This window comes from Vitis riparia, chromosome 3, assembly GCF_004353265.1.
Source record: "Vitis riparia cultivar Riparia Gloire de Montpellier isolate 1030 chromosome 3, EGFV_Vit.rip_1.0, whole genome shotgun sequence".
NCBI lineage: Eukaryota > Viridiplantae > Streptophyta > Magnoliopsida > Vitales > Vitaceae > Vitis > Vitis riparia.
Window position 1 is genome coordinate 11,456,093 of NC_048433.1, and position 16,985 is coordinate 11,473,077.

At 37.4% G+C, this 16,985-nt stretch overlaps 1 protein-coding gene across 1 annotated transcript in view; it reads left to right on the plus strand.

The window, feature by feature from the left end:
* The first annotated feature begins 641 nt into the window (after positions 1–641).
* LOC117910894 (methylmalonate-semialdehyde dehydrogenase [acylating], mitochondrial-like) overlaps positions 642–16,985 on the plus strand; it is a 53,443-nt gene continuing 37,099 nt past the window's right edge. Inside the window, exons 1-2 of the mRNA XM_034825073.1 lie at positions 642–889; positions 16,700–16,903. The gene's annotated coding sequence lies outside the window, so the exon portion shown is untranslated. The remainder of the gene's footprint in view (positions 890–16,699; positions 16,904–16,985) is intronic.

Consider the following 16,985-nt stretch of genomic DNA (forward strand, 5'->3'; position numbering starts at 1 on the left):
TGAAGACCTTGTTGTGGTGCAACAGAAATAGAGGACCAATCCACCCACCATCTAGTTCCGGGTGAGGAACTTGCAAATGGGTTCATCGTTTGGTTCCGAGTGAGGAACTTGTGGTGCAATAGAAGGACCAATCAACCCAACGTTTGGGTTCCAGGTGAGGAACTTGCAAATGGGTTCACCGTTTGGGTTCTGAGTGAGGAATTTGCAAATGGATTCAACGCCGTGTATAATCCCGATTATATGTAAGATATGATAAACTGGTAAGTTGATTTTTTTTTTTTTTAATTATTCACAACTAGCGTCAAACAAGGGTTGTGGCTGAAAAAGGGGTAATAAGTTTGGTACGATGAAGGTGATGCTTGGGATAAACGGGTAAGTTGTTTTTTTTTTTATTATCTTATTATTTATTTTTTATTTAAGGCACATAAAATGATGGGTGATAAGGGTAGTTTTGGGAAACAAAAGATGTAAAACACCTCCTACTTTTATTAGTATAGATTTAATCACACAAAGGGGGCATCTCTTGGACTCGACACGTGCCTCAAAATATGTATTTCCCTTAGCAATTTTAGAGATATTTTCTTGCTTCCAGGGCAGTACAGGTACTCTTATTGCACAACTCCACAAGCAAGCCGTGGAAATAACAAAAAGAAGCCTGTTACAGAGGAAAATAAGGGCGTGTTCGTTTGGGAGGTCCAAAACGCATTTCACAAAGCACAGAGATCGCATCTCTCTCTCTACGGCAAACGGGACCGCGTTCTTGTGAATTCCTCACAGGTTCGACCCTCTCTGGAACGGTGCCTGTACTCTGAAAATCCATTTTCGAGCTCAGAGTTTAAAACCCTAGATGCGCCTGTGTGCCTTGGGCCGTTTTCACTTGCTGTCGCCGGTACTGTTCTTGTTCTTGGTTTTAATATGTTCTTTCTGTTTGATTCTCGAGAAATTGAGAGAAAAAAAGGATAGGAAATAGAAACATGAACTTAGGGTTCTTAAGTATGAACATAGAAGATACCGTTTTGTTTAATTTCATTTTATTTCTCGGTTTCCCACGAACCGAACGGTTGTTCGATCAAAATTTTGGTACATGAAATGGTATTTGTTTTTGCATTTTCTTTATTTGGATAATTAAGATTATCGAAAATGGAGGCTAGGGATTCTTCTGATTGAATGGGTGTCTGGCGCTTGAATATCAAACTTTGTACCGACCAATGATGCATCATGCTGGCCAGTTTGAATTTTGCAAAAGTAAGTTGATTGAAGTAGAATGATAGGCCAATTTGAAAGTGGAAAACATTCAGTTTGAAATAAAACCTATTGTGACCTCCAAAATCAGAAAGAAATCACAATAAAAAATAAAGAAGGAAGTACCCTTCTAATACATGTATCACTACTCTTTAACTTTTTCCGTAGTAGGTTGAATTATGGGTCAATTCACTAGTAAAAATGAATAACATCTCGTACGAAGATGTGAAAATAAATTTTTTTATTAAATCAAACAGAAATTACATTTAAATAGACTTAGGTTTGAATAAGAGTTTACAACCAAGTCCAAAACCTACTCCTAATATCTCGGCAGTTTAGTTTCTATCAACTAACCTGATTTATTTGAATTTAAAAATAAAAAACAAACTGATAACTCCATAAATGGAAATAACAACCTAAACATATTGACTAATTTAAATTCTCCCGAAGAACTAGATCTTATCCGTCAACACTCCCCCTCAAGCTTATGTCAATGAGCCTAAGCTTGCCTACTAAGTAGTCAAATGTTGGTCCTGAGAGACCTTTGGTGAGTATGTTTGCAACTTGTTGGTCGGTAGGAATGTACTCTATGTTGATTATTCCATTCTCTAGTTTTTCGGTAATAAAGTGTCTATCCACCTCCACATGTTTGGTTCTATCCTGATGAACCGGGTTGTGTGCTATCCTGATTGTGGCCTTGTTGTCTCAATAGAGCTGCATAGGGAACTCACAACTGATCTGCAACTCTTCTAGAAACCGTTTCAACCAAATTGCTTCACAAATACCATGAGCTATGGCTCTCTATTCAGCTTCAGCACTGCTCCTTGGTACTATGGACTGCTTTTTGCTGCGCCAAGTCACTAAATTCCCCCAAAGATGTGTGCAATACCCGGATGTTGATTTCCTATCATTGATGGATCTTGCCCAATCTACATTAGTAAAAATTTCCACTTTTCTATTTCCTTCTTTACTAAAAAAATAATCCTTTCCCCGGAGTCTTCTTGAGATACCTCAATATGCGATAAACGGAATCAAGGTGTCCTTGGCATGACAAATGCATGTATTGACTTACTACACTTACTGCAAAGGTGATGTTAGGTCTTGTGTGTGAAAGGTATATTAGTTTTCCCACAAGCTGTTGATATCTTCCTTTATTAACTGTATCTCCTTCAATTAATTTTGCCTTGCCTCCTTATTCAATTGGAGTCTCTATTGGTTTGCAGCCAAGCATACTTGTCTCTTCTAACAAGTCTAGTGTGTACTTCCTTTGTGATATAGAAAAGCCCCTCTTACTTCTTGCGACTTCCATTCCCAAAAAAATTTCAGAGTTCCGAGATCTTTAACCTCAAACTCCATTGCCATCAATCTTTTAATTTCCTCCATTTCTTCGAAGTTGTCTCCAATAAGTATTATATCATCTACGTATACTATTAGGATTGTGATTTTTCGATCTGATGAGTGCTTAACAAATAACGTGTGATCAGTTTGCCCTTGTGAGTATTCATGACTCTTAATCACCTTCGAAAATCTATCAAGCCATGCACATGGAGACTGCTTTAGCCCATATAGTGATTTTTTTTGATAGATAAACACAAAAAAATATATATTAAGAAAAAAGGGCGCTTAAAAGGCAACTCAAAGCATATAGGGAGCATACAAGAGTCGCCAAAAGGCAAGAACAAAAAGAAGCAAAAACTCACCAGCCTTCATCTAGAACCCAACCGATCAATAAAGTTGATTATAGGTAAAGGTCCTACATCTAAACAATACTTAGACCAAGACCAACGATTACAAACAAATGAATTTTTCATCATTTGAATCGAAATATCCTCATTAACAAAAGCTATCTTGTTTCTTTCCTTCCAAATTGTCCAAAATAAACAAAGAGGAGCTGCTATCCAAGCCTTTCTACGCTTCTTGCCCACAAAGGAACCATGCCAACCTAGAAGAGTGTCTCTAGCCGAAAGCGGAAGGACCCACTTAACACCAAACATAGCAAAAACAAGCTCCCACAAAACCCTCGCCTTGGAGCAATGGATAAGAATGTGATTAATCATCTCCTCTTCAACACAACAAAGGAAACATCTGTTAGCTATGTTTCACCCCCTCCTTTTGAGATGATCTAGGGTTAGGACCTTCCCCCATGAAGCTTCCCAAGCAAAGAAACCCACCTTAGTAGGAACACAAGGGCTCCAAATGATGTTCCACGAAAACATAACTGCACATCTAGGTTTAAGAGTACTATAAAGGGATTTAACAAAAAAATTCCCGTTCTTTGTCTCTTTCCACACTACCTTATCCTCCAAACTAAAAACTAGTCTATTTCCTTGTAGAGTCAAAAGGAACCTCTCCACCGCCTCCACCTCCCAATCATTGAAAGATCTAGAGAAACGGGTATTTCACCCCCTCTCTTCCCCCAAGGAATCCCAATAATCCGCTACCCACGCATCTTTTGAATCCGCTAAGGCATACAAAGAAGGAAAAGAATCACAAAGGGTATTGTTCCCGCACTCTTTGTCTTTCCAAAATCTCACTCTTCTACCATCCTCCATAGAAAAAACAATATTTTTAAGCATCAAGGAGCCTTTCTTTCTAATTTCCTTCCAAAACCCCACCCCATAGCCTTGCCTTACTTCACGGGTACTCCAACCTCCTCCTTCCTCCCCAAACTTCCTACTAATAACAAGCTTTCACAAGGACTCCTTTTCAACTACAAAGCGCTAACTCCACTTGCACAAAAGGGCCCTATTGAGAATAGAAAGACTTCTAACTCCCAAACCACCTTTTTTTTTTTTATTTGAACAAACAATTGCCCACTTTACAAGATGGGGCCTCTTCTCCAAAGCTCCCCCACCCCAAAGAAAGTCCCTTTGGATTTGCTTTAGTCTCAATTTAACAACTCTTGGCATACGCATCAGGGACATGAGATAAATTGACATGCTAACCAAAGTGCTCCGAATGAGAGTAATTCTCTCTCCTTTAGACATAAATTGCCTCTTCCATAAGGCTAGTCTATTCCAAATCCTCTCCTCCACACCATCCCAAACCGCCATCGATTTGTGTGGAGCACCCAAGGGGAGCCCCAAATAAGTGGAAGGAAGAGCTCCCACTTTGCAACCAAGTTCTAGGGCCAACATCTCTATATTCTCTACTCTTCCCATCGGCAAAATTTCACTCTCATCCAAATTGATTCTTAGCCCTGATATGACTTCAAACCACATTAACAACCATCTTAAAGAGGTCATCTGCTCCTGAGAAGCATCACAAAAAACCAGTGTATCATTAGCGAACAACAGGTGGGTAATTTGAAACCCGTCGCCACCCCTTCCCCTTATCCTACAACCTGTTAAGAATCCCTCCTTGCTGCTCTATTTATGAGACAACTTAAAGCCTCCATCCCAATCACAAATAAGTTAGGAGATAGAGGGTCCCCTTGCCTTAGCCCCCTAGTGCTGCGAAAAAAACCCGTTGGTGAGCCATTAATCAAAACTGAATATGTTGCAGTGGATATACACCAACTAATCCAACCAGCCCATTTCTCCCCAAAACCCATTTTTTGCATCATTAGCAATAGAAAATTCCAATTAATATGATTGTATGCCTTCTCTATATCCAACTTACACAACACCCCACTTTCATTCCTTTTCAGCAAAGAATCTATGGCCTCACTAGCGATTAGCGCGACATCGAGAATTTATCTTCCTTAAACAAAGGCATTTTGGAATGAGGACACCACCTTTTCCACAACCTTCTTTAGCCTATTAGCTAAGACCTTTGCTAGCAGCTTGTATAATCCTCCCACCAAACTGATGGGTCTATAGTTCTGTCAAATCGTTTGCCCCACCTTTTTTTGGAACTAAAACCAGGAACGTGATGTTCAGACTTCTGACAAATCTTCCCCTCTCATGAAACTTTTTGAAGAAACCCATAATATTATCTTTAACGAATTCCCAATAGAACTGCCAGAAAGCGAGGGGGAACCCATCTGGACCAGGCGCCTTGTCCCCATTTAGCTCTGAAAGGGCAGAGTAAACCTCTTCCACAGAGAACACCTCTTATAAATTGGCTGCCTCCTCAACCCCAATTCTATCAAAATCCAAATCGTTCAAACTAGGGCACTAACCACCAGGATCTGACAGCAGATTTTGGTAGGCCCTAACCACACTCCTCTGAATCTCTTGCTCTTTTGTTAACTAAAGACTATTAATTTTGATCTTTGCCAAACAATTCCTCATTTTGTTAGAATTTGCCATCCTATGGAAGAATCCCATGTTCTTATCACCTTCCTTTTACCACGTTTCTCTTGATTTTTGTCTTCAAGAAATTTCCTCCATAATCGCTCACCACTTTCCTAAACACATCCTTGTTCCAAATCTTCAAATTGGTTTTTAAAGCCTTTAATTTTTCTGTCAGGATAAAGCTATAAGACCCGCTGAAATTGAAACCTTGTCACCAACCTTTCAACATCTCCTTAAACCCCTTCTCCTTCATCCAAATATTTTCAAAACGAAAAGGAATTGGTCCCCCTCCTCACCCCACCCCCATCTAACAGAATTGGAAAATGGTTAGACATCGACCTTGGGAGAGTACACTGCGTCACCCCGCTAAAATGAGTCTCCCAATCCTCCGATACTAGAAAATGATCCGATCTTGACATGGATTGACCATTCAACCCTCCACTCCAAGTAAAGGCCCCCTTCCCTGTAGGAGAATGTCTCTCAAAGTCAACTCATCAATCACTTCCGAAAACCTTCTCATGGAAGTAGACATTCTTCCTTTTCTACTCTGCTCACTAGGAAATCTGATCACATTAAAATCCCCTCCATTACACCACGAGTCAGTCCGCAACCCTCGAATAACCCTTAACGCCTCCCAAAAAAATTCTCTATATCTTTTCAAGGTAGGCTCGTAGACCCCTGTAAAGGTCCACAAGAAGCCATCCTCGCAATTTTTAAAGCGACACGAAATTGATTAGAGACCCACCTCCATACCTACCACATCCAATACTTTGTTATCCTAGATGACTACCACCCCACTAGCTGCCCCTTTTGCATTCATTGCTCCCCAACCTAAAAATCTTCCCACTCCAAGACTGTGCACTAACCCCAGGGTTATATCTTGAATTTAGTCTCATGCAAACACACCAAATCCACTCTTTGAGACCTGATCAGGGCCTTCCTTTAGCCCATATAGTGATTTCTTTAACTTGCACACCATTCTGTTTTTCTTATCTTCTTCAAAGCCGGTTGGGACACTCATATATACTTCTTCCTCCAATTCACCTTTTAAGAATGCATTCTTCACATCGAGTTGAAACAATGGCCAATCCAAATGTATTGCTAGGGATAATAGGTATTGGATTGTGTTGAGCTTTGCCATAGGAGCGAATGTCTTAGTGTAATCTACTCCATAGGTTTGTGTGAAACCTTTTGCAACCAACCATGCTTTGTATCTTTCAATCAATCCATCTGGTTTGAATTTGATAGCGAATATCCATTTAAATCTGACCACACTCTTGCTTTGTGGTAGTTTCACCAAACTCCATGTGTCGCATCTCTTCAAGGACTGCTTTTCCATTCAGGAACATCAAAGGCTTCTTTTTTTGACCTGGGAATATTAACACTAGATAGATTTGTGGTAAAGGCATGAAATGATGCAAACAAGTTTTCATATGACACAAATTTAGAAATAGGATGTTTTGTACATGATCTAACACCTTTCTTATGGGCAATTGGCACATCTAGTGTTTAAGAAATGTTTTTGGGATTGCCTGAAGATGAGGAATTAGTTCCTAGCACAAGTTCAGATTCTGGACAGTGCATAGAGTTCATGAGCAACTTGTTTCCTTGAGAATTTTGTTTTTGAGAATAAACACGGAGTTCTTGCTGATTAAGAATATTGAGATCTCCCCCTGTTTCAAGGACTGGTACTGCTTGTGTTTGCTGTGGCATATTCTGGGATGGTGGTATAGTTTCATGGGGTGAGCTCGGCTGTGATGGGTGTAGTAGCAGCAATCTCAGTCTTAGATGAGGTGAACTTGGGTGTGATGGATGAAGCAGCAGTGGTCTTGGGTAATGAGGTGGTAGACATGGATGGAGTCTCGGATATAGGTAAGGCAGTAGTGTCCCAATCCCACACACGAGCTTCTTGGTCGTGGTTCTCCCCCTGAAGCGAAGTGGGGGAATAATATGGCACTTCTTCAAAGAATGTGACATCTTGGGAGATAAACATTTTTTTGGTCTTGGGACATTAGCACCGGTACCCTTTTTGAGTTGGAGAATAGCCAAGAAAAATGGTTTTTATGGTTTGAGAGTCAAGTTTGGTTCGGTGTTGGGAGTGAAGATGAACAAAGGAGGTGCATTCGAATGTCTTGAGGGGAAGATTATTAACGGCTTGAAGGTGTGATTATGTTTTGGTAAGCAGGGACAGTGGGGAGTTGGAGTTTAAGGTTCAGCTAGGTAGGCGATTTATGAGAAACGCGATAGTTTGGCATCTCCCCATAGGTATTTGGGAATGTTCATTGTAAACATGAGCGCACGGGCCAATTCCAATAAATGTCTATTTTTTCTTTCTGAGACTCCGTTTTGTTACGATGTGTCAACACAAGAACTTTGGTGAACAATTCCCTGTTGTAACAAATATTCTCCCAAGATAGATTGAAAATATTCTCTCCCGTTGTCAGTTCTTAAGACACAAATTTTTTTTTCTTAAAACTGAGTTTGAATCATGTTGTTGAAAAATTTTGGAATACTTGGCAAGTTTCAGATTTTTCTCAAAGAAGATATACCCAAGTTATTCGTGTATGATCATCAATAAATGCCACAAACCATCTTTTTTCATTCATTGTGGTAACCTTAGATGGCCCCCAGAAGTCGCTGTGAATTAATGAAAATGGGCTAGAGGGTATGTAAGGTTTAGGAGAAAATGGTACCCGAGTGTGTTTTGCAAATTGGTAGATGTCACAATTTAAAGAAACAAGAGTTTTATTCTTGAAGGATGATGGTAAGAAATGTTTCAAATATGAAAAATTAGGGTGGCCGAGTCTATGATGCCACAACATTATTTCCTTATCATTAGAAACAAAAATAGGCGAAATACCAGTCACAAAGGCTTGTCGCCTCTCATTCTCCGTGTCCTCAAGGAAGTAAAGCCCCTCATGAACTCTAGCATTGCCAATCATCCTCCCTAATGATAGGTCTTGAAAGTGACACATAGAAGAATGAAAATTAGCAACACAATTATTATCATGATTGAGTTTACTTATTGACAACAAATTGCATTTTAAGGCGGGAACATGAAGGACTGAATTAAGAGTTAGGTCTTTGGATACTTTGAATGAACCTATTCCTGCAACAGAAGACAAGGATCCATCTGCAATTTTCACTTTAGTAGAACTAGGACATGGAGCATAAGAGAGGAAAAAAATTAGAGACACCTGCCATATGGTTGGAGGCACCAGAATCAATGATCCAAGGTTCCTTAAAGTGAATGGTAGATTTTAAGGATGAGTGATAGTTTACCAGATTGAGCTACAAAACATGATCCAAGGCTTGGAGTTGATGAGGATGGGGCAGGTGACTGATTGAGAAGGTGACAGAGTTGCTCAATCTGTTCCTTGCTAAATAGAATCGAGGTTTGATTTTCTGTTGTTGCTTCCTTGTCTTGGTTTGATTGAGTTTGACATCCACGTCCTTCAGTTTGTCTTTGGGGAACCCAATTTGTAGGTTTGCCCTGAATTTTCCAACATATGTCACGGGTATGTCCATGGCGGTTACAGTGGTCGCACCGCATTTGTTCTCCTTGTTGTGGTGTCCTAGAATCATTGTTGTTCCTTGCTGGTTGTGAGGTTTTTCTGGTTGCCAAAGCTGAGCTTTCTGTTGGTGGTGCACTAGGAGATCCTTCCTCTAGCAGCATGACTTTCCGGCGTTTTTCTTCCCTACAAACTTCAGCAAAAGCTTCTTCAGTTGTTGGGAATGGAAGATGACTCAAGATGCGGCCTCTGACTTCATCCAGGTCTCGATTTAATCAAGCGAGAAAGTCATACACGCATTATTTTTCAAGAATCTGTCTCTGCTTCACATTACTGGTTGCACACACTGAATCTTCTTCAAGGAAAAGATCCAGTTCTTGCTAACTATCCTGTAGATCAGTGAAGTATTGAGTAACAGATTTGGTACCCTGTTTCATCTCCTTCAGTTTTGAATGAATTTCGAACACTTGTGAGGCATTGCCGAGATTGGAATATGTTCTTCTAACAGTATCCCATACGTCTTTAGCCGTTGGAAGGAAGAGATATCGGCGGTTGACCATGGGTTCCATGGAGTTGATAAGCCATGCGTGTACAATGGAGTTTTTTGCAAACCATTTCTTGTACGTAGGGGCGGTTGGAGCCGGAGCTTTAGCTTCGCCGATGATGTATTTGAATTTTCCTCTGCCGCAAATCACAATTTTAACTGATTGAGACCATTGAAGATAATTTTTTCCATTAAGTTTGTGAGCTGTAATCTAGAGTAGCTGTTGTCGCCACCAGGAGATGTTGTGATGGGCTGATCAGTGTGAGTCTTGTCGGAGGTTTCTGATTTGGGATTGTCTCCATGTAAGGACCCTGTCATGCCTGTTTTTGCCATGGAAATTATCAGAGTTCTAGCTCTGATACCATGTACGAAGATCTAAAAATGAAATTTTTTATTAAATCAAACGGAAATTACATTTAAATAGACTTAGGTTTCAATTAGAGTTTACAACCAAGTTAACTTATCAAAAAAAAAATTAGAGTTTACAACCAAGTCCAAAACCTACTCCTAATATCATGGCAGTTTAATTTCTATCAACTAACCTGATTTATTTGAATTTAAAAATAAAAAACAAACTGATAACTCCTAATCTAGATAAATGGAAATAACAACCTAAACATATTGACTTATTTAAATTCTCCTTAAAAACTAGATCTTATTGTCAACACATCTCAACTCAACTCACCATAGTTTTAATTCCAACTACATGAGATTGAAGGCTTGTTTCATTTTTGCAATTCAACTATATCTAAAGTCATCCTTTGTAAAATCATTCAAAATTAATAATGATTATTATTATTATTATTATTATTTTGGTGTTGCATATTAATTTCTCTTTGCTTTCCTCTTGTTCCTTTTGGTGGTGAATCAACTCCCCCCCATGCTGTTGCTCTGTGTATGTTTGTTGCCCATAGCTGAACCATCTTAGATAGAGTTTTATTACTCTTGTCATCAATTGGTGCCACCTAATTTATCAGAATTTGTTTGTTATCTTTTCTTGAATTATCACATGCCTATAAAAACATCCTTATGTTGGCGACTCTCTCTTTCTCTCTCTCTTTTTCAATTTTTTATTCCCTAATATCTTGGGGTGGCAATTCATGTTGGTGGATCTTGTTCCTATTGTGTCAATGCTCAAACATTTGATTAAATAGGTCAACCCAAATATGATATGAATAATAATTAGATTAAAAACATGAACCCAAATATGACTTAATTATTAAATATGTACTGCATTGTATAACTCATTTAACCCATTTAATAATAAGATTGTCCTATTTAATAATTAGATCGAATTAGGTTTATGTGTAAGTCTATGTAATTAACCTCCTAATATGACATGTTTATGACTCAATTAACTTATATATTCAAAAGTAAATTTGAAATGAATCATATGTGTTAAATATGTTAAGAGTTATAATTAGGTTACTTAACACAATTATTAAATAGGTCAATTTAAGTCAAATTCATGTTATGCAAGTTGATAAAAAAAAATCCATTTATCAAATGGATTGTGCAAGTCAATCGAATTTGACCCAAACATGATTATACTCAACCTAAACCTACGAAAACCGTATTAGGTTCAAGTTATGTTGGCGAATTGTATCAAATTTTGTCACCCCTACTAATATCTATATAATAGTATAAGAAAACATGATTGGCCTTATGGCCTCTTCACAAATTATGTATCTCTTTGTTGGCACTTCACTTCATCCATTTTGCTCTAATTCTATTGGCAATGTCATCCTTAATGTTTCTTCCACAAAAAATAATTGATCCAAGATAGTAGAGATGTTTAATTTTAGGTATTACTTGGTCTCAATTTTGATCATATTCTCATTTGTCCTTTGTAGCTTTAATACAAATAACATTCCATTTATTTTGTCTTTATATAGCGTACCCGAAAGTCTTAGGATTCTAGGGCATCTATTCATAATTTCAACTCAAAATTACCCTTATTATGGTATTTTTCTTTTAATTTTTAAACAAAACAAGAATAACATTGATGTAATAACAAGAAGGCATATATAGAGGTTGAGAGATCCTTGGAAAACTAAAAAATGGATCCCAACTTCATAAACCCTAGCCTTGAAATTTGACATAGGGAAAAGGCAAAGTTGAAGGAACTTAGGGGAGAGTCTCTAAAACTTTTTTCCTAATTAACCAGCTAGCTTCCATATTAGTTGATGTGGACCTCCAAGCAAAGGAGCAACCCTAGATCTAGAGAGATTCATAATTTGACTTCATCATTGGTTGTATCTCCATGACCCTTTGGCCTCTTTCCTACCTTGCTACACCTGAAATTAAATATTTGTTAATTCCTCCCCTAAGAGGTTAAAAACTTAGCATCCAAGCTCTTGTGTATGGAATAGATGGTGACAAGTGTACATGAGTGAGAGAAGACATGAGTCTTTCAAGATCCTCAACTCCAAATCATTGAGGTTATGAGAAAAATTCAGGTTCTAAGAAAAAGTATAGAGAAGGCAAGGATAGCTAAGATAGAAAGATTTCTAATTGTGACAACTTTAAAAAGTTTAGTAACTTGAGAGCTCAATGGTTGATCCCCCACAAAAAAATCTTTCTAAAATGTATTCTTTCTCCATCACTCTCCACTAGAAGGGTAAATGTGGAAAAATCCTGAAAAACTTGTGCAATGACCTTGCAGTGGGATTAGTGTTACCTAATTAGAATGCTGACATCCCATCCATTGGGTTGTGTCTCATAAATGCTTAAAATAACTTAGTGCCAAAGAGTAGAACTTTCCTTTGGGGACCTTCAAAGCCACTTCCTTAAAAGGGCTCGGTTCCTCAAAGAAATCCTCCCAAAGCCCATCCCCTTTCCATCTTTGGCTGGTAAGGTGGTCTTTCTTACTCCCCCCTACCATTGATCAAAGAAAATTCTTATGCAATTTCTCAATCTTAGATGGGACAAAAGATGAGATCTTGAAAAGAGAGAGGAAATAACTAGGAATGTAAGACAAACATGATTAAATTCGTGTTACTCTTCCCTTTTTTCTTGTTGAATAAGACATTATCTTTTTTTTTTTTTCCACTTAACATGGTATTAGAGTCTTGTTTAGTGGGAGGTCATGTGTCCAAACCTCACCCATGTTTATAAAAGCCCGAAGGAGGCTAATTATACTTGTTTACCTACAGGTTTGTGTGTTTCTCCATGTGTAGGTATGAGACTGCATGTGAGGAAGTGTGTTAAATGGCCTGATATACATTATGAGTTGAAATGCTACAAGCTTAAGCTTTTAGGAAAACTAGTAATTCAACATTTTTTATTTGAATAGTATGCAAAACATATATTTATAATGTCATGTTGACATCGTGGTTTAACTGCAATTGAACCCTAGCCTCGACCAATGAGCCATGACTTGTAACTTTTCCGATTTGATGATTGATCCAATTCTAACAAAAAAGTCACACAAATATAGTTTACTTATGTTACAATCCAAGTTAAAAAAAATGCACTTTTGATTCAGTACCTTTAATAGACTCAAGAGCGGATCTAAACTCATATATGAAGGACTAATGCTGTTTAAATATTTGTGAAAGACCACCCAAATTTTGAATACAACATATGAGAGCAAGTTGCTTGTTGACTATAAGCTCTCAAATGCTTAAAATTCCATTCATACTGGTGAAAAACCCTACCCAAGGAGTTAACCCTTAGGTCTCATTTTCTTAATATGATGTATCTTATCAAAATAGATGCGTTAGAATTAGAATAAAAAATTCAAGGACATAAAATTAGATCTGAAATCATTAAAGAACAACAATGGCAAGAAATTAACTATTTTACGAATCAAATCCTTAGCAAAGAATTTTTTTTTAATTTTTTTTTATCACCTTAAATGAGAAGTCACAAAGTAACTATGGAAAATGTAAAAACTACTAATATGCAGAAGCACATAAAAAAATTTCTGGAAATTCTTGAAAAAATATGCTCTAATCTTCTTAATGCTTTTGGAGTCGAAAAAGGCAAATGGTTCAGCTCCCTTATGAAGAAGGATTTGATGAAAGACAGCTTATCAGAAAGCTTAAGATATTAATTATTCATTTGGATTGGCTTGGCCTTTGTGACCACAAACCTCAAGATGTTGATTATTCATTTGGATTGGCTTGGCCTTCGTGATAACCTGTCTTTCATCAAATCCTTCTTCATAAGGGAGCTGAACCATTTGCCTCTTTCAACTCCAAAAGCATTAGGAAGATTAGAACATCTTTCCTTTTCAAGAATTTCTTGAAAATCTTTTATGTACTTTTACATATTAGTTAGTTTTGACACTTTGCTTCAGTTGCTTTGTCAAGGATTCAATTCTTATGGTAGCTAATTTCTTGCCATTTTTGTTCCTCAGTAAAGTTGAATTATGCCCTTGGATTTTTTATTTTAATCTTGAAGCATCTATTTTGATAAGATACATCATATTGAGAAAATGGGACGCAAGGATAACTCATTGACAAGGGTTTTTAATCAATATGAACGGAGTTTCAAGGCATAACCCTTGCTTGCAAACCCAAGCATCTAAGAGCTTATAGTCAACAACCAACTTGCTCCCATCGGTGAGAAAATCACCTGTTTGCTTGGATGATATTGGTATTTTAGATATGTAGTTTAGATATGCTCTTGAGTCTATTTGAGGTATTGATTTGAAGGTGTGAGTGATCCTTTTTTAACTTGGATAGTGACATAAGCAAAACCATTTTTGCGTGACTGTTTTGCAACTGTTGCAATTGTTGTTTTGGTAGATAGAGTATTGATAATCCCATTGATTCTTAAGACTTCCCTAAGTTGGATTTGCTCTATTAAGTCTTTTAATTCTTTGTATTTTTCGATTTCTTCCTTTTAGGGCTTCTAGAAGAAATATCAATAATTTGGTGTAACCGCCCATCCAACTTGCAAGGTTTCTCTTTCTTTCTCAGTCGCCTATGATAGGATAATAACGAAATCTCATCGACTTGAAAATTATAGAGACCCAAAGCTTTTGCCTGTTAAAACCCTTCCAAAAGGGCTGGAATCTCTACCTCAATGGCTAAATCTTGACCTGTAGGTTAGAGAACGTCCTTAGCATTGTGCTGCAGTGATCCCTAAGCAACCCTCTAATCCCTAACTGCCCTAGGTTGCTCAAAGAATATCAATCAAAATTTCACTTAACAAAATTCATTGGAATTTGTAGCTATTCAAAATGTGTCTCCTTGGTCAACCTTGTCATTCTACTAACTAGGTTCTAGTCTAGCAAAATGAGGTTCAAAGGGATACCTGTAAAAGCTTCACTAGTTGATTTACAATATTTGTGTGATTTACCATTATATTACCCCTTGATGATCCTCTAAATACCTTTTTAAACCTTGCAAGTCATAATCAAATTGGTGGGCTTATCCTCCATGGACCTAAGATATGGTGTAGTCAAGGCATTCTGTTTACAAGATTGAGTAGCAATTGGTTTGAGGAAAAAATGAATAGGAAAAACTTGTTCTTGCTATCCTAGTAGGAGTTTATTGAGGTGGAATTCTTTGATTAATCATTTAATCCTGTTTGATTGAAACCATCTTGAACTGTGATAGTTGAGGAAAATAAACGTTAAGAAGAGGAAGCAATTCAAAACTTGCTTTTAATTCTGGATTATGTAAACGTGATAATCTCAAGGTTGACATCTATATCTCTTTTGATCACATATGAGTTTGGAGTTGAGAGCTGGAGTTGTCATTTATATAATGCTGTCTGATTACCATGTGATCATGTACCAGTGTCACTCAAACTCATCTCTTACAATCTTATCACTAAAATTATCACCAACACTACTACCACTATTTTCACCATTACTAACATATTACCGATATCATCACCATTACCTATTACCACCGCCACAAGAACTTTATCTATCACCTCTACCATCACCTGCAACGCTACTGCCTCTATGGTTGCCGTCACCAACTTATCTTTTGCATCCGCAAGCATCATCTTCCCTCCATTTATTGGCACTATCAGTAACAAGATCATTTCCTCAACCACAACACTAAAATTAAACTCTCACTCACTCCTCACTTCCACACATGCTTTCCTGTCTTTACTGAAGTAATAGTTTCTGCAGTAGTCACAAATTTCCTACCTGTAATTTACCATGACAGGTACAACATCCTCAAAACTTTTCCATCTCCCCATGAGAGATCTATGAAGAAACTCAAATCTAATCTTTCCTTGCATGCATCTTTTTTAATACAAAATTCCATGTTGTGTCTGATTGCCTGCCTTCAACCTAAATCAAAAGACCTATCTAATCATTTCATCTTTACACCCTGGGGAGGTGAAGTTGTACCTATATATTTATATATATTATTTATCCCCATCTCTCCTTTTGAAGAAGGAAGGAGCAAACAAGTGTGGCTAAAATTTGTAACCTTGTTTTCATGAAAGAACTGATCTTTTAAATAATTAACCAAACCATGATCCTGAGGTCTCCAATTGCATGATTACTTAATTTGGGTGCTTTATTTCTGTGTTATATATATATATATATATAAATTTAGCCTAAGGGGCTTAGTTTGATTACCTGGGAAATAGAGGAAAAGAATAGAAGGTTAGGAATGTGGCATTTTCTATACTTGGTCACAAAAATAAAAGCTTTGAGCCTTCAACTCTACTCAACTAAACAGAATCCAATTGGAATGACATTATTATGTTGTTTCTGAGGATCAGTTAGATTGGTCAGATCCATAGTTCTGCCCTTATGTTTAATATATGGTTGTGAGAAGGTTTACACCTATGATCAGATGGATCTTTCACTTGCCTTGAGTTGATCTAATGCCTTTCAGTTGAGGTCTGCCTTAAGGTTTACGCTACTTGGATTATATTCTCTAAGTTTTGAAGGCAAGCATCATGCTAGTCATTCTTCTCCAATTAGACTTGCAAACCCTTTGGTAATTTTTTGTTCTCTTCCAATTAGACTTGCCCCTTGCATATTTCTTTTTGTTCTCTTCCATCATCTGTCTCTCTCTCTCTCACTCGCACTTTCTCTCCATACTTCATTTTATGAAGGCAGAAAAGATGGTGGGAAAATTGTACTGTTGTTTCTCTTGATGGTTTTATTTTTCATTTTTTATTTTAATTTTTTTTTGGTTTTTTTTTTTTAATTTTTATTTTTATTTTTAAAAAAATAGGTTTGGAAAGGGTGGGGACTCTTGGCATTGCTGCTGCTATGACCTCCTTCTCTACCATTATTACTACACGATAGTGCTGCCTCTCCTCTTTTGCTTTGGGTTGATAGAATGAAACTTGGAGCAAGTTCAGGATGGAAAATCAGTGTTTATAAAGTTTTAACCTGCAGAATCCTTAGTTCTGGCCATTAGTACACCATGAAAAAGGTAACATTTGTCAACTACTTTGCTTTTCCTTTATTTGGCAATGAAGCAGAGGATTTGCAGTAATATCCCTAAAATTTGTAGA